This window comes from Miniopterus natalensis, chromosome 1 (genome assembly GCF_054644295.1).
Source record: "Miniopterus natalensis isolate mMinNat1 chromosome 1, mMinNat1.hap1, whole genome shotgun sequence".
NCBI lineage: Eukaryota > Metazoa > Chordata > Mammalia > Chiroptera > Miniopteridae > Miniopterus > Miniopterus natalensis.
In genome coordinates, this window is record NC_142081.1 from 161,007,765 (window position 1) to 161,034,213 (window position 26,449).

The 26,449-nt window shown below is 37.8% G+C and overlaps 1 pseudogene; it reads right to left on the bottom strand.

Moving 5' to 3' along the window:
* Positions 1–19,940: 19,940 nt before the first annotated feature.
* On the bottom strand, positions 19,941–24,328 carry LOC148094471 (terminal nucleotidyltransferase 4B pseudogene; annotated as a pseudogene).
* Between the last annotated feature and the right edge of the window lie 2,121 nt (positions 24,329–26,449).

Sequence of the window (26,449 nt, forward strand, 5' to 3'; positions counted from 1 at the left end):
TTCATTTCTCATGAAGTACCTTGAAATGACGAGTAGACAAAGTTAAAGAAACAGCTTAGAGATTTAAGCCTATGCCCATAGAATAGAGCTACCAGATAAAATATAGGACACCCGGTTAAATTTGAATTTCAGATAAGGAACAAATTTTTCTAGTATAAATATGTCCCAAATATTGTATTGGACATACTTATACTAAAAAATTATTTGTTATTTACCTGAAATTCAAATTTAACTCTGTGTTCTGTCTTTTTATTTTTATTTGCTAAGACTGACAACCCAGTTTAAGAAGATAATTTCAAACTTCAATTTTAGAAATCCTGTTATTAAACACTAAAATAGTTGAAGATATATACATATATGTATATATGTGAATATAAATATATATTTTATTTGTATATTTTCTTTATATGTTTATAATAGTTGAAGATATATAAATATATAAACACTTATTTATTTATATATTTATAACAGTCAAAGATATATAAGTATATAAATATATACATATATGTATAAATTTTTAAAATTGTGCAAGGTATGTGAAATGTGAGAAATTTAATGCCAGTGCTAGGAGGCATAATATGTGCCAAAATAACTAATGAATAATAACAAAGAAAGGGGTCATATCCAGTACAACTTGTACACAGGCTGGCTGAACCTGAGTCATACTTCGTATATCTTGTACACAGTCCAGCTCTCTTGGTGCATAATTATGATGTTTTAGGTCATTGACAGCCATCTGTCCAGAGATTATTCCAGAGAACTGAACTTTGAGTTTACCTTTGAATCTGGAATAGGCACTGGTTTAATTGATCTAAATATGACCAAAGTAGAATCATTTGATATCTGCAACTAAATAGCCACTCTCAGAACATGTGTAGGTCCCAGAGTAACATTCTGTTTCTATAGATTCTCAATAATCATAGTGTTATGGTTAATACAGGATTTTTCTTCAAATACCAGTTCTACCATATGTTAGTTGCAGGTATTAACTAAGTTATTTAGTCTGTCTAAACCTAAGTTTCTTCATTTATAAAATGAAAGTAAAACCCTCTCAATGAGCTAGTAAGTAAAATAATAAGCTGACATAAAAATTACAACTAAACTACACAAACACCATCATTCAGAACCACCTGAAATGTAGCTGACCCGAAGTCCTACAACTAAGGATATAAAGATGAAGTCACATCAAGACTGGTAAGAGGGGCAGAGATGTGGAACGAGCTAGTCCCACACATGTGTGTAGTGGATAAAAATTAGGAAGGATATCTTGGTTGCAGAGGTCCCTGGGAGACCTCCACACCAGGCTCCTCAGCCCAGGGTTCCAGTGCCAAGAAGAGAAGTCCCCATAACTTCTGTTTGTAAAAACCAGTGGCAACTGTGGCTGAGTGAGATAACAGGTGGATGGAGTAACAGATGTTTTTCTTAAAGGGCCAGCACATGCACATATTTGGACTCACCTGCTCTGAGCTCCAGCACTGGGGCAGCAGCTTGAAAGGCATGAAGGACATATGGTGAGGAACTAAATTGTCTGGCATCAGGGTGAGAGCTAGAAGAGCAGCTTTCTCCCAGACAGAAGTGCTGGCAGAAACCATTTCTCCTTTGATGAGTCCCTTTCCCAAAAGAGTCAGCAGGCAAGTGTCATATCTGAGCCTCCATCAACCTGGTTAAGGCAATTCCCTGAGACCCTGCTCCTCCCAACTTGCGGCCCTCAAGCTGTTTCCAGTGTTTTTTTTTTTCCATACAAAATGCCTGTCTTGCCTCATGCTTCAAACTTTCTAAAATCCATCAAACAAGCAGCATCTGGTCTTGGTGTGCCCCATGCCTCTCTCTAAGTGCCAGGCAACTAGTGCTCCCAGCTTTGGTCTGTAGCTTCCCTCTCTTGGGCATTTCCAAGCTCAGCACAAGAAGCAGCCATCGGCAGATCACTTTTGTAGCTCATGCCAGGAAACCCTGGCCAGAACACAGATGGTGGCTGACCTTGGCCTGCACCTCCCAAGAGGCCCCAGAGCCAGTACACCTGATGGACAGCTTCAGACCATGTCAAAGTACCACCCAACCACCTCCACAAGTGACACAATCGGGAAAGATTCAGCAGGCACCAGAGCTCCACTGAAGTAAATCCTGCTCCATAGGGTAGGACCCTGCACAGCTGATCCTCTACAGTGGTCCCACCCAGTCCTCACAGTTGATCAGTCTGTCAACAGCAATCAAGGCTTAACTACAACAGGAGGGTGTACACAGCCCACACAGGAGTGGGGGGCAGGGGGAGGGCAAACCTTGAGTGCCCAACTCAGATGAACTGGGAGGCTGTGCCATTGGACTGTACAGGATACCTACTACATTAGGCCACTCTACCAAGCCCAGGATATATAACAACTTTACCTAATACACAGAAACAAAGATGGGGAAGCAGCCCCAAAGAGGAGACAAAGAAACAGGTCCCAAGTGAAAGAATAAGAACTAAGTGAAATGGAGGCAAGTAAACTAACAGATACAGAGTTCAAAAGAATGGTTGAAAGGATGCTCAAGAAACTTAGTGAGAACTTCAACAGCGTAAAAAAGGACACGGAAATCATAAAAAAAAAAAAAGAACAGTCAGAAATGAAGGATACACTAACTGAAATGAATAATTTACAGGAAATCAACAATAGAAAAGGTGAAGCCAAGAATCAAATCAGTGACTTGTAATACAAGGAAGCAAAAAACACCTAATCAAAACAGCAAAAAGAAAAAAACAATCCCCCAGATGAGGACAGTGTAAAGATCCTCTGGGACAACTTCAAGCATGCCAGCTTTCACATCATTGGAGTAACAGAAGGAGAAGAGAGAGAGCAAGAAATTGAAAATGTATTTGAAAAATTGACAGAAAACTTTCTTAACCTGATAAAAGAAATAGACATACAAGTCCAGGAAGCACAGGGAGTCCCAAACAAGAGGAACCCAAAGAGGCCCACAGCAAGACACATCATAATTAAAATGCCAAAGGTTAAAGACAAAGAGAGAATCTTAAAAGCAGCAAGAGAAAAGCAATTAGTTACTTACAAGGGAGCACCCATACGACTGTCAGCTGATTTCTCAACAGAAACTTCACAGGCCAGAAGGGAGTGGCAAGAAATATTCAAAGTGATGAAAAGCAAAGACCTACAACCAAGATTACTCTACCCAGCAAAGCTACCATTTAGACTCAAAGGGCAGATAAAGTGCTTCCCAGACAAGAAAAAGCTAAAGGAGTTCATTACCACCCAACCAATATTATATGAATTGATAGACTCCTCTTGGGGAAGAAGAAGAAGGAGGAGGATGGGAAAGAGGAGGAGGAGAAAAGATAAAAAATATGTGCAATAAAATGGCAATAAATATATATCTATCAAAAAAAGAAAATGCAGAAAATAAAATATTGACAAATATATGAAACTGGTTAAAACACCACTGAACAGTATGCTCTGGGTTTTGAGCAACAGAGAAGAAAATAAAGCAGTTTCCCTTAATTCAGAGAGATAGGTAGGATGACATAAGAAAATGGACAGAATTCAGAATCAGAGGCTGTGTCTGAGTTCACCATATGATTTTCTTTATTATATTTATCATATTTGTGCAGTGATATGTTTACCTAAAGGAATAAATGGTAGCATTTTCAACTTTTAGTCTATATCCAAAAATTTTTTATACTAAGATGGAAAGTACCTGTTCCTTGAAAGTTTGAAAGAAACCCCCAGCCTTTGTTTCACATACTTTGTAGGTTGTTATTAGATGCATGTATGCTTATTATTGATATATATTCCTGCTTTATTTTTCATTATTATAAAGTATCCCTCTTTTTTTTGTAGTAATATTTTTGTTTTAAAGTTTATTTTGTCTGATACTAGTATAGCTAGTGCAGCTTTCCTGTGGTTTCTGTTGGCATGATACACCTTTTTCCATCCTTTTACTTCCAGTCTATTTGTGTCTTTGAATCTAAAAGTGCATACCGTGTCGACAACATATACTTTGATCATGTTCTTAAGTCCAGTGTGATGACCTCTGCCTTTTAGTTAGATTCTTTATTCCATTCACCTTTAATATTATTATTGATATAGTTAGATTTATGTCTGCCATTTTACTTTTTCTTTTCTATATGTCTTGTGTCTTTTTGTGTGTTTACTACTCTCTACTCTCTTTTGCATTAAGTGAATGTTTTCTAATGCAGCATTTTAACCCGAGTAATGATTTTTTTCACTATATTTTTTTGGATTTTTTTAAGCAGGTGCTCTAGGTTTTACCATATACATCTTAACTTAATAAAAAACAGCTTTAGATTTATACTATCTCAATTCCTCTGATATATATAGAAGTGCTTCTTCTATATAGCTCTAATCCCTTTCCCCATTTTGTGTATTGTTTATATATTATTGCTTACACATAATCTATCAATATTATAAACCCAACAATACATTATTATAATTATTACACACAATATCAATCAATGTTACAAACTCAACAATGCACTGTTACAATTATTACTTTACCATATGTGGTCATATCCTTAGTGCATTACAGCTTTACTCCCACCTACCTCCTTTGTGCTGTTATTGGCAAATATATTACACATATAGTACATTTCTATATGCTATGGGCCCAAAAATACATTGCATACCTAGTATTTTATTCAGTTGTTTTAAAAATCATATTAGAGGGGAAAAGAGAAAAAAAAATACACTTATAGTATTCTTTATAATTGCTTAATTACCTTTATCAGTGCTTTCTGTTTGTGTGGATTTGAATTGTCATCTGGAATCGTTTGCAAAGCATGTCTGCTGGCAACAAATTCTCTTAGTTTCTGTTTATTTGGGAAAGTTTTTGTCACCTTAATTTTTGAAAGATAGTTTTGCTGGATATAGGGTTCTTGATTTACAGTTTCTTTCCTGAGCATTTTTCTCTTAAATTGTTTTTATTATTTGTGAGAATTCTTTAAATGTTGACTCAATAGTAAACCATTAATATTTGTTGAGTATGTCAGACATCTTTTCACCATTGCTAAAACTAGCTTTCCCAGTGTATATTTTGCCTTTGGGTTTTGTTAATGCTTTTCTGGACATAATATATATTTTAATGTTATGTAATAAAACTAGCAAGCATTTAAAAAATAAGATAATAAGCTATGAAATAAGACAATGTAATTAGAACAGTTACTGGTACTTATTAATTGTTAAGCTATAGATTCCCTGGATGCCAGGACCTATTCTGTCCTGTTAATGCTATAACATCAACTCCAAGAACAATGTTTGAGACATGGGAGGAGCTTACATACAGTAGTCCCTTCTTATTACTGGAGATATATTCCAAGATCCCCAGTGGATGCCTGAAATCACTGATAGTATTGAACCCTATATATACTATGTTTTTTTCTTATTCATGCATACCAATGGTAAAGTTCAGTTTATAAATTAGGTACAATAAGAGATTAACAAGAATAAAATAGAACCATTAACTAATAAAATAGAACAATTATAACCACATACTGTAATAAAAGTTATATGAATACGGTCTCTCTCTCTCCCTCTCAAAATATCTTATTAAACTGTACTTACCTTTTCACTTAAAGGAAGTACTTTACAGCTTCTCTTTTGCATATCCAAATTGCCAGCATCACTACTCTTGCACTTTGGAGCCATTGTGAAGTAAAATGAGGGTTATTTGAACACAAGCACTGCGATACCGAGTCAGTTGATCTGATAACTGAGATGACTACTAAGTGACTAACCGATGAGCAGCATATGTAGTGTGGATACACTAGACAAAGACATGATTTACATCCTAGGAGGGTCAGCAGGAGATTTTATCACACTACAGTTGGAACAGTTTGAGATTTAAAACATGAATTGTTTACTTCTGGAATTTTCCATTTAATGTTTTCAGTCCTTGGTTGACTGAGGGTAACCGAAAATGCAGAAAGCAAAACAGTGGATAAGGGGGGACCTTATTAACTTTAGTAGTAGAGGTAGCCCTAGTAATTCACTAAATCCAGAAATTTAATATTTTGAAAGAAAGAATTGCTCTTTGTGAGTTCCTGGAGGTTTTGGGTTTCTGAAGGTATACAATAAAATTTTAAAAACAAATACATTTAATTTTAGGAAAATCACAGTGAGGCCTGTGAGTTACCCCCCTGTAAAATAAGTACCAACACAGCCCTAGACAGTTTTCCTCTGTGGTTAGAGCATCAGTTCTTGGACTGAAGGGTCCCAGGTTTGATTCCAGCCAAGAGCATATACCTCAGTTACAGGTTTGATCCCCTGCTCCAGTCAAGGTACTTGCAGGAGGCAACCAATCAATGTCTCTCTCTCACATTGATTTTTTTTCTCTCTTTCTCCCTTCCACTCTCTCTGAAAAGCAATGGAGAAAATATCCTTGTGTAAGGATTTTTAAAAAAAGTAACAACCCTTAGGGTGGTATTGTGAGGTCATCTTAAACCTGAATGTAGATGTTGACTACTGAGATGCTTTTTGTCTGTTCACCAGTGGAAAAATGCTTCAGTTTTTTCTGCATTTCATTGTGCCTTTCAAAAAATGACATAAAACAGATTTTGATTAAACTGTGGACATGTCTCATATGGCATTTAAGATTAAATAATCTAGAGCTCAGGAAACAGACTACTAACTACTATTACTATCCTCTCTAGGCCCTATTGATCATATCCCATTAGTTGAGAAGGGTCGTGCCTTCTCTAGGAGGAAATGGATTTTCCAACCTATGATTTTACTGGGGCAAGATGAGAGTTTTAAAATGGGAAGAAAGAAAAACAATGTCCAAAAAACAAGCACCATGGAGGCCATAGCTGGTAGAGATTAATCTGGTGACTGCCATGTTGACTGTATTTCAGATCACGGTCCACATATGCTGTAAATTTGTAATAGTGAGTAGCTATCGACTCGGGGTCTAGGTGGGGGCCCTTAAGCTATTTTCATTTCCTATAAAACTCAAACATACCCACAACCATTAGCTATGTGAGACCTGAAACTTGTACCTCTGTTATCAATTTAGCATTCAATGAAGTTTTTAAAAATATTGCAGTGAAGACCTAGCCACATTTTGAAACTTAACCAAGGAATCTATGTCCCTGGTTGGAGAAAATCAGGATGAGAAAAGAGACCAGTCCAGACAATCAAATTATGAGATGATATGATGTGACCTGTGAGAACTCTAGATCACAGAGTGGGAGCCCAGATGGCTGGCAGAACTGAAAAGAGACCACTAGGTTGGGTTTGTAGAACATCAAAGAATTCCTCAGAGATTCCCAGATATCACTTGGGATGAGGAACACAGTACGAGTGAACCTCCTGAAGTCAATTTGGATATTAAAAGAAATGTAACCTTAGTTCTCATTACAAGCTGTGAGATCTGAGGACACATTCATTGCATTGTTTTCATCTTGGCAGCCAGAAAGCTCAGAGCAGAATGTATTGCTTAATTATAATAATAATCTCATCCGGAATTCCTAAAATCATCAAAAGCTACTTGGAAGGGAAATCCAAGGACAACACCTTCTCTCCTCTTAAATGATTTACAATCTCTTAATCTTTATTATTATAAAAAGTTTCTGTATATGATTTGCACATAAGCTGGGGTTTAGATATGCCTAGGCATGTGCAACGAACTAGAGGGCAGCCTGCCAGGAATCTGCTTAGATGAGTGACCAGGAAGGCTACTGAGAAAAACAGTCACTCATAAGCTTGGTCCCAAAATAAAACAACAGAGTTGGAGGGGAGGAGTGACTCTGGCTACAATCATTTTGTCACTTGTGTTAGTCATTGGCTCTGCCTCCATGGATATGTGATGTGTCTAGGTCTTCTGGGAAGACATGTAAATATAGCCAGAAAAGAAAAAAAAAGTTATTTGATTAAAACTCCTGCATGGGGAGAAACACCACTGCTTTTATTCTCTCCTTAAAAAATGTTAGATCCCTTTACCTTTGGCCCCTCAAGGTAACATCCTGGAACATTCAGCATAGTGTCCACTGGGAGATAGCAGTACTTTGTGAAAGATGACTGGAGTCTGGCAGTCAAGACTAACAGATGAAGAAAGAATAGCTTGAAAAGCAGCAACATGAGTGCCCGAAGGCTCAGAAGTACACTGAGGAAACAACAGTGAAGCCTGGTAAATGGAGCAATTCTCAGAGTGAGAACTGGCAATACTCTTTCCTTGATTAAATTTTAGCCAGCCTCCTCTAACCCCTCTAGGCCTGAACCTGCTGTCTGTCCTTGTAGGCCCTGTAGCATCCAGAAGTAGCAAGAATCTTGCTAAGTGAGTTTTATAAGAATATATCTGTTTTTGGCATCTGATTGCCCTAGACATCTGATCAAATGCCTCATCTCCCACCTTTTGCCTCTGATCACCCTGGCCTGTCTTCAGCAAGAATCTCATTAAGTTAGTTTAGCAAAAATCCTCCCTTACCCTTGATGTTTCCTCTTAGTACCTTTCCATTCATTGACCCTTCTTCCTGCTCCTTGGCTATAAATCCCCACTTGTCTATGTTGAATTTGGAATTGAGACCAATTCTATACTGGGTCTCTTTCCCCTTATTACAAAATCTGTTTTCATCACTTTAATTTATGTCTGCCTCTGGCTTTCTTTAAGAGAAGTGATACTTGGTAGAACTTGTGTCAAGAAGACCTTGTACCAAGTACCTTGACAGTACCCAGAATCAGTGGTGATGGTACCCAGAGGTGCTGATGTTACCTGTGCGATCAGCAGTACCAGCAAAGGCAACTGTATGTTCTGAGTATACAATGAGTTGATGAGCATATATGTGACTTTCCCTGATGAGTCTCAGAATATCTGAGGAAGGAAACCAGAAGAAGAGCCAAGTGACCCATGAAAAACACAGATTTGAATTTCGGGGTCCACACGGATTCTTTCAATTGGTCCCCCATGCAGTCCAAACCCATGTTCAAGGGTCAGCTCCATGGTTGGAAATCTGTGTACACTGAGTTAACTTAAATTATAAGCAGATTGTAGATTTTTACTGTACGGGGGGTTGGTGTCCCTAACTCTTTTGTTTTTCAAGGGTCAATTGTATATTTAGTGCTCATAATATCAGTAGTATTTATTATAAATAAAATATTGTGCTGTTTTAAATACCTATATCCTTATTTTACATACAGCTAATAAAACTGAGACTTAGAAAAGCTAACTCACTTTATAAAGGGAAGAATTGGGACCGAAATCAAGTGTTCTACATTTTTAGTGCTTATTATACCACAGTACAGCTCTTCCTCATTTAAAATATTTCCTCTACAGACTTTTTTTAATAGTCATATTTTTATTTTTTTAATTTATCTTTATTGTCGATAAAGATATCCCCTTTGCCCCCCCCATTGATCCCTTCCACCCCGCACCCCCCCCCCCCCCAGGCTTGCACCACACTATTGTCTGTGTCCATGGGTTATGCATATAAGTTCTTTGATTAATCTCTCACCACTCATTCCCCCACCCCGGCCTTCCCACTGAGATTCATCAGTCTGTTCCATGCTTTTATGTCTCTGGATCTATTTTGTTCCTCAGTCTATTTTGTTTATTATATTCTACATATGAGTGAGATCAAGTAAAACTGAATCAGGAAGAATCAGAAAACCTGAATAGGCTAATAACTAATGAAATCAGAGCAGTAATAAAAAAAACCTCCCAGCAAACAAAAGCCCTGGTCTGGACAGCTTCACAGGGGAGCTTTCTAATTCTTTAAGTTGTAGGGTTAGATAATTTACTAAAAATTTTCTTGCTTTTTGAGGTAGGCTTGTAGTGCTATGAACTTCCCTCTTAGGACTGCTTTTGCTGTATTCCATAGATTTTGGGTTATTCTGTGTTCATTTCTTTCTAGGAATTTTTTTATTTCTTTCTTGATCTTATTGGTAACCCATACATTGATTAATAATATGTTATTTAGCCTCCATGTGTTTGAATGTTTTTGAGTGTTTTTACTGTAGTTGATTTCTGATTTCATGCCCTTGTGATCTGAGATGCTTGATATGATTTCAATCTTCTTGAATTCATAGAGACTGGTTTTGTGTCCTAACATGTGGTCTATCTTTAAGAATGACCCATGTGCACTTGAGAGGAATGTGTATTCTGCAGCTTTGGGGTGAAATGTTCTGTAAATATCAATTAAATCCATCTTAGCTAGTGTGTTATTTAGAGTCACTGTTTCTGTGCTGACTTTTTGTCTTGAAGATCTATCCAGTGAAGTCAGTGAGGTGTTAAAGTCCATGACTATGACTGTATTGCTGTTCATCTCTCCCTTAAAGTTCTTAAGGTTATTACGGATAGGTCTTTATTTATTGCCATTTATTTCTTTATGCCTATGTTTCTCTCTATATTTCTACATCTAATTACAGCAGACCCTTTAACATTTCTTGCAATGCTGATTTGGTGATGATAAACTCCTTTAGCCTTTTTGTGTCTGGGAAACTCTTTATTTCACCACTTATTTTTGAATGATAGCTTTGCTGGATAGAGTAGTCTTGGTTTCAGATTCTTGTTTTGCATTGCCTTGAATACTTCATGCCATTCCCTTCTGACATGTAGAGTTCCTGATGGGAAGTCAGCTGACAACCTTATGGTAGCTCTTTTGTAGGTCTCTTTGGAGTCTTCTTGCTTGGGACTCTCTGTGCCTCCTGAATTTGTGTTATTTTTCCTGCACCAGGTTAGAAAAGTTTTTTGCCATTATTTCTTCAAACAGGTTCTCTAACCCTTGCTTACTTTTGACCTCCTCTGGCATTCCTACGATGTGAATATTGTTATATTTCATGTTGTCCCACAGCTCCCTTAGACTGTCCTCTTGTTTTTTAATTGTTTTTTCTTTTTGGATCTCTGATTGAGTGATTTTTTTCCTACCCTGTCTTCTAATTCACTGATCTTAGCCTCAGATTTCTCTAATCTGCTCACTATTCCTTCCAATGAATTCTTTATTTCTGCTATGTCATTCTTCATTTCTGACTGGTCATTTTTCATAGTTTCCATATCTTTTTTCATGCTGTTGAGCATCCTTACAATTAGTATTCTGAACTATATATATGATAGATTGCTTATTTCCATTTCATTTAGCTCTTTTTCTAGATACTTCTCTTGTTCTTTCATTTGGGGCTTGTTTTTTTGTCTCCCAATTTTGGCTGCCTATTTGGGTTTGTTTCTATGTATTAGGTAGGCCTGCTAGGATTCTCAGTCATTTTGGAAGGTCTCTGGTGTAGGCCAGTGTCAGATGCTGTTTGTGACTGGCCTTGTGTACCCTCTTTGGAGCTATCACCAACCCATGGCTTGAGGCCCCTGCTGTTATGGCTGGGTGCATTTGGACAAGACCAAGGTGCACACCAAATTCTACTTTTCTAAGTTCCAAGTCCAGAAGCAGATCAAGCTAAGACTTAAAGCACTCTGAGGTCTGCCTCTGGCTTCAGACTGATTAATCTGGTTCCCTTAATGAGCCTAAGGCTGAAGAAACTCCAAGGGGTAGGTTGAGAGGTTTTCTAGCAGGGTGGGGCAATTGCTTCCCCTCAGGCAAAATCTGCTTGGAAGGTAAATGTCTGCCTGTGAAAGATGTCCTCTACAGTATGGGGAATGATCACACAGGAATCCAGAGGGTGCCCTCTGAGCTCTATCTCCAGAGCCCACGACCTTGATTCTCTTCACCCAGCCCCAGTCCACTCTGCCCTCCCTCTGCTGGAGCCCAAGCTGAGTGGCTGCACAGGAAACTTTGGGCGTTGGCTCTTTAAGTGGCTGCATTTCCAGCCATCTCTCCCTGGCAGACAGAAACCCTGGTGCTTTTCACAGCCAGACGTTATATGGGCAACTTTCTCGGTTCTGGTGCTCTGGGCTGGGAAGCCCAGCCTGGGGTTTAGGCTCCAGAGTCCTCAGTTGGAACCCCCACAGCTGAGACCTCCCTCCGGACCTTCAGCTGCTGCCTGTGGGAGCCCAGCTGGCCCTCTCACGCCTCCCCACTTCCTACCAGTCTCTATGTGGTCTCCATCTTTCCTCCTTGGTTATGAGGGTGCTCTCCAGCTCGTCTTCAGTTGCAGTTGATTATTCAGGGTGGTTTTTCTATATTTTAGTTGTAATTCCAATTTGGTCCCGGGAGAGTGTCAGTGTAGCTTCCACTCGGTCCGCTGCATCTTTAATCTCTCTACAGATTTTAATGCCCAAGTTCTTTTTAAAAATTTGATAATGTATAAGTTATTAAATTTCTCATTTTTTCTACATGTCAGGTAGAGTATATTTTATACCTTACTGGAATTCATTTTTAAAATTTTTAAATTGAATTTATTCATTACAATGTATTTTTTATTCATTAAAAAGATGCTTTCCATCTTTATTTGAAGAGAAATTTACTAAATTTAAAATTAGGGTATATATTTCAAAATCTGGCAAGAAGAAAGCAGATAACATTGCTTTTTTTAAAAAAACATAACTGGAGAATTTAAAGAAGCATAAAAGATTTCTGTTACTATTTTTAGAAGCTCCTTTCGAAAAGGACATTTAAGCAAGATGGTGACATGGAGCAGGATAGAGTCAAAACGGTGGGACTTGCCAGGTTAGTCCAGGAAAACTAGAGCAGGCATCAGATTCACTCCACAAGCAATGAGGCAGCCAGATCCAAGGACTGGAGCTTTGCCAGAAGCTGAGCAGGGTGGATGCCAGAGGAGTAGCCAAGAGAACAAGCCAAGGATTAGTAAGTAGAGAAAGCAACAGAGGTTAACAGGAGACAAGAACACAGGACTGGGTTCCTAGGACTATCTATCGTCATTGCTTCTGGACAGTGTCTCTTTAGCATGATAATGCTTCATTTACCACTCCAAGCATGAGTTCACTATATAGTGTCTTAATGGTAATTTTCTACACCTGATACCACACAATCCCAATCTAATCTTCTGCCCTGTAAAATACAGGTGTGGAAACTGAGGCGTCTGAGTTATCTGGGTTGTCATTATAGTGTATAGCAGTCTTTCTGGTCCATTTCTTAGAGCTGTGTCTATCCATGTCCCTCAGCCATTGCTTGGCACTGAAGAGAGTCTGACACAACCTGGAAAATATATTCAGGTTTCTGATCTATTGTTTTGAAAGCTGGAGACGTTAAATTCCAGATGAAGTGTGGATACAACAGAACAGAGAGACAGTGTGTTTGCTTGAAGCCTGGAAGAACTCGTAGAAGGAAAGTCCTCTGCATTAACATCTCAGAACTCAGGAAGGATGGTAGATAATTATCTAGCTTTGAAGCAGCCAGGTATAGGGATGTGTCAGCAGGGTTACTATTGTTTCCTATTCTGAAGGGTTCTATGGTGTCATAGTATCTGTGAATATCATCCTTGCAGGGGAAGGCATATGGTCTTGAACTTGTGTTTTGAGAATCTGTGAAAAGTGCCAAGTCCTTTTTCTTTGACTGAGAGATATTTTATTTGACCCTAAAATGGATGATGCTCAGGAAAAAAAATCTCATAATATTTCAATCATCTAACCTTGTAGTCTTTATTTACTCCTACCAAACAAATGGGCTCTTCAAACCCAAGAAAGAGGGGAAAGAATGGAAGGCAAAGGTAATGTAAATGGAGAAGTGAACACTCTACAACTCCAAAATGCAGTGGGTAGGCAGCTTTGGAGCCACTTATCTTCAGACTGGAAAGTGGGGGTGGAGTTGTGGAGGAAATAGCAGAAAATCAAAAGGCACACATCTGTAGAAGAAAACATGCATTGGTCAGCCTTTTCGAGACCTTTCTGCTGTATCATCTAAAGTTGCTGTGGAGGTATGCTATTGTACTGCACTTAAAAAAATCTTTTACATCACTAGCCAAATAAGCATTGGGATCTTAAATTATTCTCCTTACAATCTCAACCCCTAAAACTTTCTTGAAATAAAGAACACATCCAGAAGCAACTTAAAAATACTTTCTTAAAAATGAACAGTATTGAATAGAAACAAAAAATGAAGCAAAATAAAACAAAGGGCAAAATTATTTTAATTATTCTAGGCAGAAAGAGTGCTTTAATTTAATTTCTTATATAATCAGAGTAAAATACATTGCATGGTGTTCAGGCAAGAAAACAGATTTCACTTTAGCAACTGGCTTTCTCACAGTTCTGCTTATCATTTGTTTATGATATTTGCTGGGTCAATACCTGTGGGCAGCATGGTATAAAATGGGAATGCACAGTAGCTGTAGCCTTGGTGCTCTTGGTGGAGCTGCAATTTTCAACACTCTATTATAACTGATGGGGAGAAGGAATGATTACCAGGGATAAAGTTAATAGGTGTAGCCCTGTAGGTGTGGATATAGTGTATACACTGTCTGTCTGACTTCTTTGGATTTTGGATAATAGCAGAAGAGAAATACACCTTTATTTGAGGATATCATCATAAATATAGTCTAGGGTGACTCCCAGTGAGTTCCAACCTTGTATAATCCCCTATCCCTCGGTGCAGTTGGAATCTGTGGCGTGCCTCTAGCCAACAGGACATGGCAGAGATGAAGGGATTTTTCTTATGTAATTTAGATCTCTAATCAGTTGACTTTGAGTTAATCAAATGAGTATCCTGGGTTGGCCTGATCTAATCAGGCAAGCCTTTAAAAATAAAGACTAGGCCTTCCCTGAAGGCAGAAACTCCAAGCAGCAGAGACTCTTTCTCTCTGTTTCTGGTTTTCAAGAAGCAAGCTGCAATGAATTCTACAGCTTCAAGGAAATAAATCCTGTCAACAACCCGACGGAGCATGATGGGGATCCTTTCCTTGAAAAGCCTGCCCTGAGAATACCAACTGCATAAACCCTTGGTTCCAGCCTTGTGAAACCCTAAGCAGAAAACAAAGGTAGGGTTTGCCCAGGTTTTTGACTTACAGAAACAGTGGGCATTGCTCTAAATCCCTATGTTTGAGGAAATTTGTTATGCAACAACAGAAAACTAATACAGATATCTAATAAGGCCTCTTCAAAGGGAAAAGTGAACAGAGGCCCACAGGTCAAGATTACCTAATCTTGGATTGGGGAACTCCAGATATTTTTTTCTTAAAAGGGTAGCCAAGTTGAACATGGTGAAAAGCAGGGGGAAAATTTCATGCATAGAGGAGGTTGTTCTTTTCTTTGAGTGTGATGGTGCCTTAGTCAATAGTAAAACCCATCAAAACAGTTCCCTAGACAGATGTAAATTTGCAGGGAGAGCAGAAAGTCTCCTCATTCTACCTTGGCAAGTACAGGGAATGGAAAATACGGGGACACCAGCAGTCCTACCATATCGGATGGGTAGTTTGATGCAGCCAGACCCAAGTGACATGTGGAGGTTGGTATATGGTGCAATTGAAATGCATGTGCACATGTGCCCTGGTAGGTGGGAACAAATGTATACTAACAGAGGCCTCCTCTAAGTATAAATCTAGGATGTCAGACTTTAATGAGATGGCATGGGCAAATGGACCAGCCTGCTGATAAAATGAGATTCAAAGAGGCAGAGGGCCGAGGAGGACTACTTGAAGTTCTAAAACAGGATGAGCTTTCCTGTGAGAGATAAAAGTGAACTAAAAGTTGAATCCAGAAAAGAGCACAACCTCTGTCAATGTCTAATTTGTTCTCAGTTTTACTAGGATATGGAGCTTTGCTTTATAACATGGCCTTTCAATCTAAGATTTGTTTTACCTGCTTTGGACAAAAAAGGGGCCACACGCTAAACCTGACAAGCTCAGGGAAGGCCTGCATGGTGAGCCTTACAAACTCAGAGACTGAAAGTAACCACATAAAAATTCCTAACTAAAAGCTGCTCATGGCAGCCTGTAGCTTCCTTGACAAAGGTCAATCTTTACCTTAACTGAGCCTGTCTATTGTCTCTTTGAATCTAAGATAACATTCCTTTGAAATGTCAGACTAGTCTCCCTTTCCAGACCCCTCAAGGCACCACCACTGGCACCAGGGCAGGAGACCACAGAACCAACCCCTCATTGTTACCTTGTTCTCCATACACCATCTCTATGTGCCTTATATGTTCATCATTAACTATCCTGTACCCACCAATGTAAAAGAAGTGTCTGTTTCTCTATTTTGCCTTTTTATACAATCCCAGAGATTTCACCGTTTTGCTTTCTCCCACCCCCTTAACCTATGCCCGTTGGATTTCATGCCCCTCCTCATGCCTCCTCCTTTTATTCTAACATAAAATAAGCTGCAAAACTGTCCTTCTCTGGAGTATTTTCTTAATTTATTGAGATTTTGCCTTTTGGCAATTGTCGTCAGTTTAACTCAAATAAACTCACAAAAATTCTCTACATGTTTGGACATTTCTTACATTGACACCAGAAAGGATCTCTGCTGAGACTGTCTAGCTCTTCATCTTCTCCAAGAGATAGTGTTAAAGAAGCGTTGACTTGGGCAGCATATGTAGCTCCAACACCCTTTATAGGAGCGCTCATCTGAGTTAGAGATCTTAATATTAATCCTCGAAACACAGAATAGTGGACAGTGCAACAAAAAGGCACCCACAGCAGCTGTGAAGGCGTTATTTGTGCCTACAGGGCAAGATTGTCCTTTTGGAGGTGAGGTTTTTTCCCATTTACAAGACAGACAAGGAGTAATAGCTGCTTTATTATGAGAGCTCTGGTGTATCTTGGGGAAATAAGCTCCATCAGATGCAATGAAGAGCTTTACACAGCCCCAGAGGTGAGTGCCGTTCACATTATAGTCTGAGGAGTGGCTCCCTGGACTTACGCAGTGTACAGCCCACAAGCACACGGGAACCCAGGTGAAGGCGAGGTGGTGTTCAAGTCAACAGCCAGTTGGTCAGCTGTGTAGAAGCAAAGGTGAATGAATATATGATTCAGTTTGTGACCTGAACAACACATCATTTTCTCTCTGCCAAGGTTGAGTCCCTGCAGTTCACTTGGAGGTACCGTTAGAAAATAAGAGACATCAGAGCCCTACCTGAGGGAGGCAGCTGAGAATCACTGAGAGACGGCAGCCAAAGCCACAAAAGGAAGGAATATAAAGCAGTTGCTAAGGTGATCTGACTTACTGTATCAGATGGTGTCTGATCAGTATGATTATAACAGAGCTGATAAAAACCAATGTCTGACAGATGCCACCTCATTTAATGAACTGATGCTACAGTTAAATCTAAACAATGCAAATATTTGAATTTGTTTGCATTCACATTTGTCATTTAGTCCCATATAAAACATGGACCATTGCCATTTTTATTACTGAGAAACAACGACACTTTGGAAAAATGGTAGATTTTTGTTTTCCAGTCACAGAATTCAAGAATATGCTCTTGCCCGGCTGGGCGTGGCTGAGTGGTTAAGGGTCGACCTAGGATCCAGGCGATCAGGGTTCAATTCCTGGTCAGGGCACATGCCCGGGTTGCGGGCTGCAGCCGATCGATGACTCTCTCATCATTGATGTTTCTATCTCTCTCTCCCTCTCCTTTCCTCTCTCTGAAATCAATAAAGATATATTAAAAAAAAAAAAAAAAAAGAATATGCTCTTTCTGTAGTAGGAAAGAATGAGGAACCTTACTTCAGGAAACCTTACTTCTACCCCAACATAAACATTGTAGGTGTTCTCAAATGTTTTTTTAAAAAAAATTTAATGGGGTTAAATTCACAATTGACAACCCCAATGAAGCTATTTTATTCTAGATATGTTGCCTATAACTTAGAGTTTGAATGCAGCAGGTGGATAATGGTATGTTGGTTGTTGCATCATAACCCAGACAACCTATAGGAGGGTGTGGGTGTCTGAAAAGAATGCCAGCATGGTTTTCCTTTCCATAGTGCTTCTTCAAGGGCCCTTGCACAGACTTACTTACTGATGGACTCACTCACTCTGGGCTCTAGCACTGGATCAGCAGCTCAAAATCACAAGGAACGTAGAGGGAAGAACAGAATTGTCTGGCCTTGGGGCGAGTGCTTGGAGGGCAACTTTCTCCCAGACAGAGTTGCTGGCAGAGGCCATTCTTCCTTTGGTGAGCCCTCTCTCCCTGCAGCTCAGTGAGCACCATATTTGAGTCTCCATCAATCTGACTAACACTGTTAACCAGCCCTGGTGATTCCCTGAGACCCCACCCACCCAAATTGCAAGGCCACCCAAGCACTGTCCAGTTGCCTTTCCATACAAATGGACTGTCTTGGCTCATGCTTCAGACTTTCCTAAAATCTCTCAAAGGTTCACAAACCCCAAACAAGTGGCACCTGGCCTCAACATGCCCCATACCACTTGCTTGAAGAAGAACACCTGGGATTCCAGCAGCTCTCAGTCTCACTCAGCCACAATCCCTGCTGGTTTTCACAGCCAGAAATTACGGGGACTTCTCTTCCTGGCATGGGAACCCTTGGCTGGGGAGCCCAGTGTGGGGCTGGGACCCATCACTCCTCAGGGGACCTCTACAGCTGAGATATTCCTCCCGACTTTCAATTGATACACTTGGGTGTGGGACCAGCTTGTTTTGTTTCTCTGTTTTGTGTTTCTGGCTTCTTCTTTATACCCTTAGTTATAGGAGTTCTGTCAGACTTCAAGTGATCCTCTATGATTGCTCTGTAGTTCAGTTGTAATTTTGATGTGGTCCTAGGAGAAGGTCAGCACAGAGTTTACTGCCATCTTGACCAGAAGCTTTTCTGCATTTGCTTTAATTTTTATAATGCACCTGGATTTTGAGTCATACTCTCAGGTGTTAGTTAATATTTTACATTAATATCTCTGATCTATTTAGAATTCATTTTGGTGTATGGTGAAAGGAATAGATCTAGTTCTCCATATGCTTATTTATTTGTCTAGTTGTTACTTGAAAATCCATATTTTTCTAGTGACTTTAGATGTTCCTTTTATTATATACTAAATTTGCATATTTGTGTCAATTTTTGGATTTATATTATTTTGAATATGTAAATCTATTCTTGTGCCAACTTTACACTGTTTTATTTACAGAAAAGTTATATGTTAATTGTAAGTTCATGATCTTTTTCTACAATATTCTTTTTTCTGGCTATTGCTTATTTATTCTTACATAAAAACTTTAAAATCACCTTATCTAGCCTTAGAAAAAAGAGGCATTTTAAAAAATTGGGATTGTGTTGTATTTGGAAACTAACTCAGAGAGATCTGGCATCTCAATTATTTTGTATCTTTTTGACATGAACATTTATATCTTTCCACTTTTTAGATATATTTTACATATTTTAGTGTTTTATAATTTACCTCCTATAGATTTTTCAGTTTTCTTATTCGGTTTATGCCTAGGTGTTTTATTTTTTTCCTAGTGTAAATGGGTACTTCTCCATTATCATCTTGTAACTGGTAATTTTTACATATTTGAGGACTTGGTTTCATGTTAATTTTGTTTTTTGCTATTTTATAAATTATCTTATTGCTTTAGTAATGATTTATTATTTTGAGCCTTCTAGGTATGCTATCATAGCACATGTAAACAAAGGCAATCTTACTTCTTCCTTTTAAATTATTATACCTTGAATTGTTTTCTCTTGTTTAATTACATTGGCTCAAACCTTCACTATGATGTTAAATAATAAGAAAGATAATGGACATCCTTGTTTTGTTCTTCATTTCAGTAGAAATGCCTATCATGTATCTTCATTACGTACGATGCTGGCTTTTGGGTTAACGAATATATATAATTATCATACTAAAAAAGGATTTATCAATTTCTGTTTTATCAAATGTTTTCTTATAAATTGAAATTCATTTATGTTAAGTGCCTTTTGGGCATATATGGACATTATCATATAAACTTTTTCTTAGACCTATTAGTATGACGAGCTTTATTTTTATTTATTTATTTTTGCATGAAAATTTTAATAGTGTTGAGAAACAGTATAATCATTAACATTATTCAGATTCCCTAGTAACAAACCAGAAAATGAGTCTGCCTTTGATCTCTACACAGCTATCTCCAACCACAGGCCTCCTAAGCATCTAGGTTTAGAGAAGCCGTGTCTTCATACGTACCATGTCGGTAGACCTGGACTGTGTGGTGGAAACAAAGACACTGGACCATGGCACAAAGGCTCAGGCCTATTATGTAAGCCCTGCTGCTTTGAAATCCAACCTCCATACATGGCAACTTTATTTGTTACTATAATTATTCTATGTAATATGCTCTCCCATTTCGTTGTTGGGATAGTACTTGGCTATGGGCCACCCAACGTGATGCAAAACAGTATAGGCATAATCAAAGGCCTGCTTCACTTGCATGGCCCCATATGAACTCCTTCCAGCATCATTGCCTGGTTGTAAAGGAACTTCAATATAAAGCATCGGAGGCCTGTGGCCATGTAGCATATTTTTCTGTGCTTCATCTTTGGCCACATATGAACCACCATCATTTATCTGAATGCCAGTTTTAAATAATTGAAGTATCATTCATATAATTAGAGAAAAAATTCTATTAAGAGAACACCATAGTTTGTATGGGGGATGCAAGCATCTTCCCTGGGATGTAACTGAAGGAAACTGTCATTAACAAGAGACTATAAGAACCAATTCAATTCCACCAGTAAATATTTCATTAAGGTTCCTCTGTAATAAGAACTGTTTCAGTACTATAACTATGCTAACACAGCATGCTTCTTGGTAAAATCTTTGTGTGGTCCACTGCTCTCATGCCATTCTATACACTTGCACTTCAGTAAAGAATCTGTTAATTTAATTACAGGTAGTTGCTTTGTCTAGAACTTGTACCAAATACTCATCTGCAACTTTATGTTTCCGAAGAGCTTCTCCCCGGTTGATGAGTTTTTATTATTAGATTTCCTAATGTTGAAATACTCAGATGATCTTAATATCTATTGAATTCTGTTTGCTAATATTTTACTTAAGACTTCACATCTATATTCAGAAATGAGATTGCTCTGTAGTTGAGTGTGTGTGTGTGTGTGTGTTTTATCAGTGTTAAACTCACCTCTTGAAAAGAATTGGAAAGTGGTACTTCTTTATCAGCGCTCTGGCAGTCTATGTAGAATTCCTCTTTCATATCATTTGTCCTGGTGACTTTTGGGTGGTGGGAAGACTCTTTGACAACTTCTTTTGTTTCTTCTATGAAAATTGGACTGTTTAAACTTTGTACCTCCATTGAATCTAGCTTTATAAATAATATCTTCCTGACAAGCTATAAATTTCATCTAGTTTTAAAAAATTAATTTGCATGTAGTTATGCACCAGAATCTCAAAGTATTTTTTAAATCCTTTTGTTTTGATGGATATTTCCCCTTTTTATTTTTTATTTTGTGTATTTGTCATTCTATCTCCCTTTCTTAGCTAATAATTTATCTACCTTCTATTTTTTAAGAATCAACTTTTTGTTCTGTTTTCTAACTCAGTTAATGTTTGCCTTTAATAATTTCTTCCATTTGTTTTATTTTGTTTTACTTTTGGTCTTTTTCTATTATTTTTGAATTGCATGTTTTGTTGGTTTGTTTTTATTTTATTGCTATATGTATTTAATACTATGAATGTCTTTGGGGGCCTCTTTAGCTGTGTCTCATGGATTCTGCATATATGTCTGTGTGGGTTTGAATCCCACTCCTGGTACCAAAATATGTATTAGTTTTCTATTGCTACCTAACAAGTTAGCATCAACTAGTAGCTTAAAACACTGTATATTTGTTATGTCACAGTTTCTGTGGGTCAGCAGTCCAGGCATGGCTTAGCTGGTTCTCTGTTTAGGGTCTCTCAAGGCTGCAATCAAAGTGTCCGCTGGACTGCATTCCTTTCTGGAGTTTGAGGTCCTTTTTAAATTTTGTGTGGTTATGTGACAAAATTCAGTTCCTTGTGGTTGTAAGATGACCGTCTTCTACCTCCTTGCTATCAGCCAGAGGCTGCTCTCAGCTCCTGAAGCCTCTGCGGTTACTTGCCAAGTGGATCTTTCAGGGGCCTTCCCACACATGAAAGTTTACTTCTTCAAAGCCACAGGGAGAGTCTCTCACGCCAATCTGCTAAGACAGAATCTGATATAATGGAACCTCATCAAGAGAGTAACTGTCCCATTATTTTTATCAAAGCCTGTTGAGTTAAAAGCAAGTCACAGGTCCAACCAAAACACAAGGTAAGGAGATTATACAAAACGCGTGAGCCATCAGGGAGTCATTTTAGGATGTGTCAGCCACATCTTTGTGGATAATTTGACTTTTCTCTCCCGCTGATCTTAAGAACCTTTCTTTTTCTTGGTGTTTTGCAGCTTCACTATGATGGTTTAGGTGCAGATCTGGTTTTCTTTTGTTGTATAGCTTATCCTTATATTTCTTGTCACCAGATTTGTATTTTTCAGTAATTCTGGAAATTCTCAGGCATTGTCTTCTTAAACATTTCCAGGGGGTTGCCTTCAATCTGGAGCCAGATAAATTTAATTTCTCGGCTTAGGTTATCATGAACACAACAGTAATGTAAATTTTAATTCTAGACTTGTGTGAGAGCAGCTCTGTAATTTTTAATTCCCAGAGGAGGCTATGATTATTACTGTTATATTTTGTTGTTGTACCAAGAGTTCCAGAGACAAATAGATTTCTTTTTACTTCCCTGACCCTGTAGGCCATTTTTCCTGCCAACATTTTCACAAAAGGAATTGGTTGTGCTAGTTTTGTGCTTGGAGGGGGTGGGTTCAGTTCAGTTACATATTTGGGGCAGGCCCTAGGCCTTGTTTACTGGTCCTCCATGTGCAGCCATTAATTTCCAATGATATATGTTTCTGGTGGTGTAATTTATCCCCAGGCTATCCTTGTTTCCTACTTTTACTTACTCTGCCGGTTTCAGCTTATGATTCATTCATTTGGTTATTTTGGTTGGTTTGGTTAAGTTTGAGCTTTGGTGATTTTTTTTCACCTTCTCGTTAAATTCATTATGTAGCGTCTTCATGTTTTACAGTGGGAGAAAATTTTAGGACATAGCCACATTGTCGATGTGGCAGTACGCTTTTTTTAAGTGCTTTTAGTCATCACTCAGTCTAGCCTTGGCTTTCCTCTGGTGATTAAGTGGAACACTTCTTTTTATTCACTCCGGATAGATCTCTTGGATTTCCAAGCGTTTCCCTCAGCTGGCCTGTCTTTCATCTTCCAGCAAGTTTATCATATGACAGAGAACTTTCATTTGTTCATTTTTTCTAAGAGGGAAGAGAACATCTTTTAGCAATATTTTTCATGCTGAATCCTTTATAATAGAGGCAGGAGTAGGTGGAAGATTGGTTTCCTGCATTCATTAGTTATTTTATTAGAAGACAATTTAAAATGTTTTCTTATGACTTTTAATAAAGATATAAATTTATTTTTTCACAACTTTTCTTCTTGGACTTATAACAATCCAATCTCTATCTTATAAATCTGAAAATTAGAACAAATATTTTCACCAACCACCAGGGGCAATTTGTTATATCTTGAATCATGATGGGAATGTCCCTGTAAATGGCTTTACCTCGGACCTTTTTTCATCAACTATACTGCAGAGCTGCTTCTACCCATACAATCAAGTCAAGTCCTAGAAGATCGCCACACTTAGTGTACATAAGGATATTTCTGTATGCTTGATAAAGTTGCTTATCCTCTACCCACATACCTATTCTGCTTCCTTAACGTAGATAAGAGCATAATTTTTAAACAAACACCCTGGGTGAATGTAATACACAAGGACTAGGGATCGTACTCTGCGCAGACCTGTGGTAGTATATCGACTCAACAAGTCACCCTCAAATCCCCTTCCTCTCTTTTATGTGTGTCTGTCACAATGCTTTCAGCTTTAGAAGGTAAGAGAGGACTGGCAACATATTGAATTGAACTGGATTTTAAATTATAATTCACCTACATGCTGATTACTTCCAGGCCTAGATTAATTTGTTTCATGTTCTGGGTCTCTGGGATTTTTCTGACTTGCACATTTTTATTTTATTATGTTTTCAATATTGAAGCTATAACTTATAACCTTGCCATTTGATAACCTTCCTAGAGATGTTTAAATGCCTTTTTTGGCTGTACATTCCTACATTCTATTTTTTCAGTTTGCTATCAGTACTCTTTTCCTTTTCTCGTTTTGCAGTCATATTATTGGAGTTACCAGCATCCAGCATTTTTATTGCTTTTCCTTTTGGTCATGCTACTTAGATATATTTTACTACAATTGTCTTTAGTTATTCTATGACTTGTTTTACTCATTTCCTCCCATAATACCTCACTTACAATAACATATATAGCAGTGTCCAATTTTTACATAAAGTGAAATTATGAATGTAATTTATAAGATTTAATTATGTACTTACTATTTTGTCATCAGATTTATTTGCCTTTTGCTGACTACAACTTTGAAACTTGACTAGTATACCTTTTTGTTTGTTTTCTTGATTCATGTCTATAGTTTAGCTAGTGTTAAACTGAAAGGATCATATTTTGATTTTCATAAAAATCTGATTTTTTTCTATAAAGTAAGTAGAATAATTTACTAGAAATGTATTATAGAATATACATGGAATAAGTGCCTCCAAGTAAGTTATATTTGGCCACTGTCAGGACAATGGTGAAATATCTTGCATTATTATGCTGTTTGTTCTGTAAAACAAAATAAGTTACCAGCACATGGAGTCATTCATATCTCATGCCTTTATTGTTCAAAATTAAGTCCAGGGTGATGATTTGCTAGAAAAGCTCAGCAGACTCTGAGAAAATCAGAGTGGCCTGAGATATTAAATCTAGTGGCTTAAGATGTCATCCTACTGTAGGAGGGAGGAGACCCACACAAAAAATTCAACACAAACAAGATGAACCAAGACTGTTTTCTTTGTTCAAGACTTCTAGCAAATTTACCTCATAGTGAAAAAGAAGAATGCAACTACCCAGGGGCTTTCTTGAGCCTGTCTCCTGCTCTGCAGTAGCCACAACCAGGTATCTTGGAGATTTCGCTACAGTGCTTAGGCATTTGGGGCAAGAGCTCACCCTCTGAGAAACACGGCAATATGTGCTGGGAACCGTAGGGGATTAGAGGAAATAGCTTCGGACGTGCATTGAAACAACTGCAGCCAGAGTTTAATTTTGAAAGGGGAAAAAAATCATATCTTTTAAGCCTTGCTTTTCTTTATTTACTTAAAATTTTATTTTGTTATTATTAATAAATCTACATTACAACTGGATTTGTACCAGAAATTATCATCTTCATAGCTTGTGTGGATTTTTCATAAAATTATACAACATATACTGAGTTTTTTGTGTGGATCTTGGAAATTAATTGTAGAGTAACAGCTATGGGAATTATTTAAAATGCCCACATAAATTCATTCATACGTACATACGTAATCTAGGAATGACAAATTCCAAACCACTAATAAATATTTTTTCTGCCTTTGTGAGTCCCATAAAATTTTTAGTATTAGAGCATATATTTGACAGGTATCTCTAATCATCAGTTGCCATACATATATTGTGTGGCTGTCCACCAGGGATCATTAAAGTCATGATTAAATTATAAGAGTTGCAAATGCATGACTGAAGCCTTTTGTGGAGGAGATGGTTTTAACATCCTAAGTCCTCAGGATTTCTCTGCAGCTCTGTTTTGGATTTGCTCAGTGAAACTCACTGATCCTCTTTTCTGGATTTTTCGCTGAAGGTCATTTACCAACGTATCTCTGTGGAAATGTCCAAACCAGCTTCCTGCAATTTAAAATTGCATTTTTCAAAAGAGAAAAGAGTATATGTTTTTCAGGAGTATTAATAAGAAAGCTCAAATTAGAATATTAAATCTTTGAATTGAGTACTTTTCTCATATTTTATATTTCTTATGCAGTAAAGTATAAAACTTGCTTATTTATACTTCAAATCTTATTTAGGTTTGTTTTCAAAAAATGTAAAGCTTTTAAGTGGAGTAAAATACTAGAAATGAGATTGGTAGAAACTTGGTTCTGCTCAGTATTCTCTCCTTAATTCTGATCCCTTCAGCTCAAATAATGTTTTTAGAGTGTCTGAAGCCCTCTCTGCTTGAATCATTGGAACTTTCCTGGGCAGAGCAGAAGTGAGGAATGGGGGTGATAATTTGGAGTTTGCACATAGTCAAATTCATTAGGAAACCCACAAAAAGACAGTTTCTAATATCTCAGGTTCTGATCCAGATGGTATATGTGGAGAATTGAACACAACTTATTGTTAAATAAAAAATCAATTTTGTTGATAATGGGTTGACAGTAATAATAACAAGGTATAATGGTAATAATAGCCGATACTTGTTTAGTGCTTCTTATGATATGCCATATAGTTCACATGTATTCACTTATTCATTTCCACAGTAACCCAATAAGTTAGGTGTTATAATTAACCACATTTAAGGAAAGTTTAACTATAAAATTTATCACCTTTACTATAAAACTTGCTTATTAACAGCTAGTAATTTTAGCTGTGGTCCAGTGTTTGAGCAGTTATTCCAAGTATAAAAGCACAGACAGATTAAATGACATTTAGGATGCTACTAAAAAATAGAACACTGG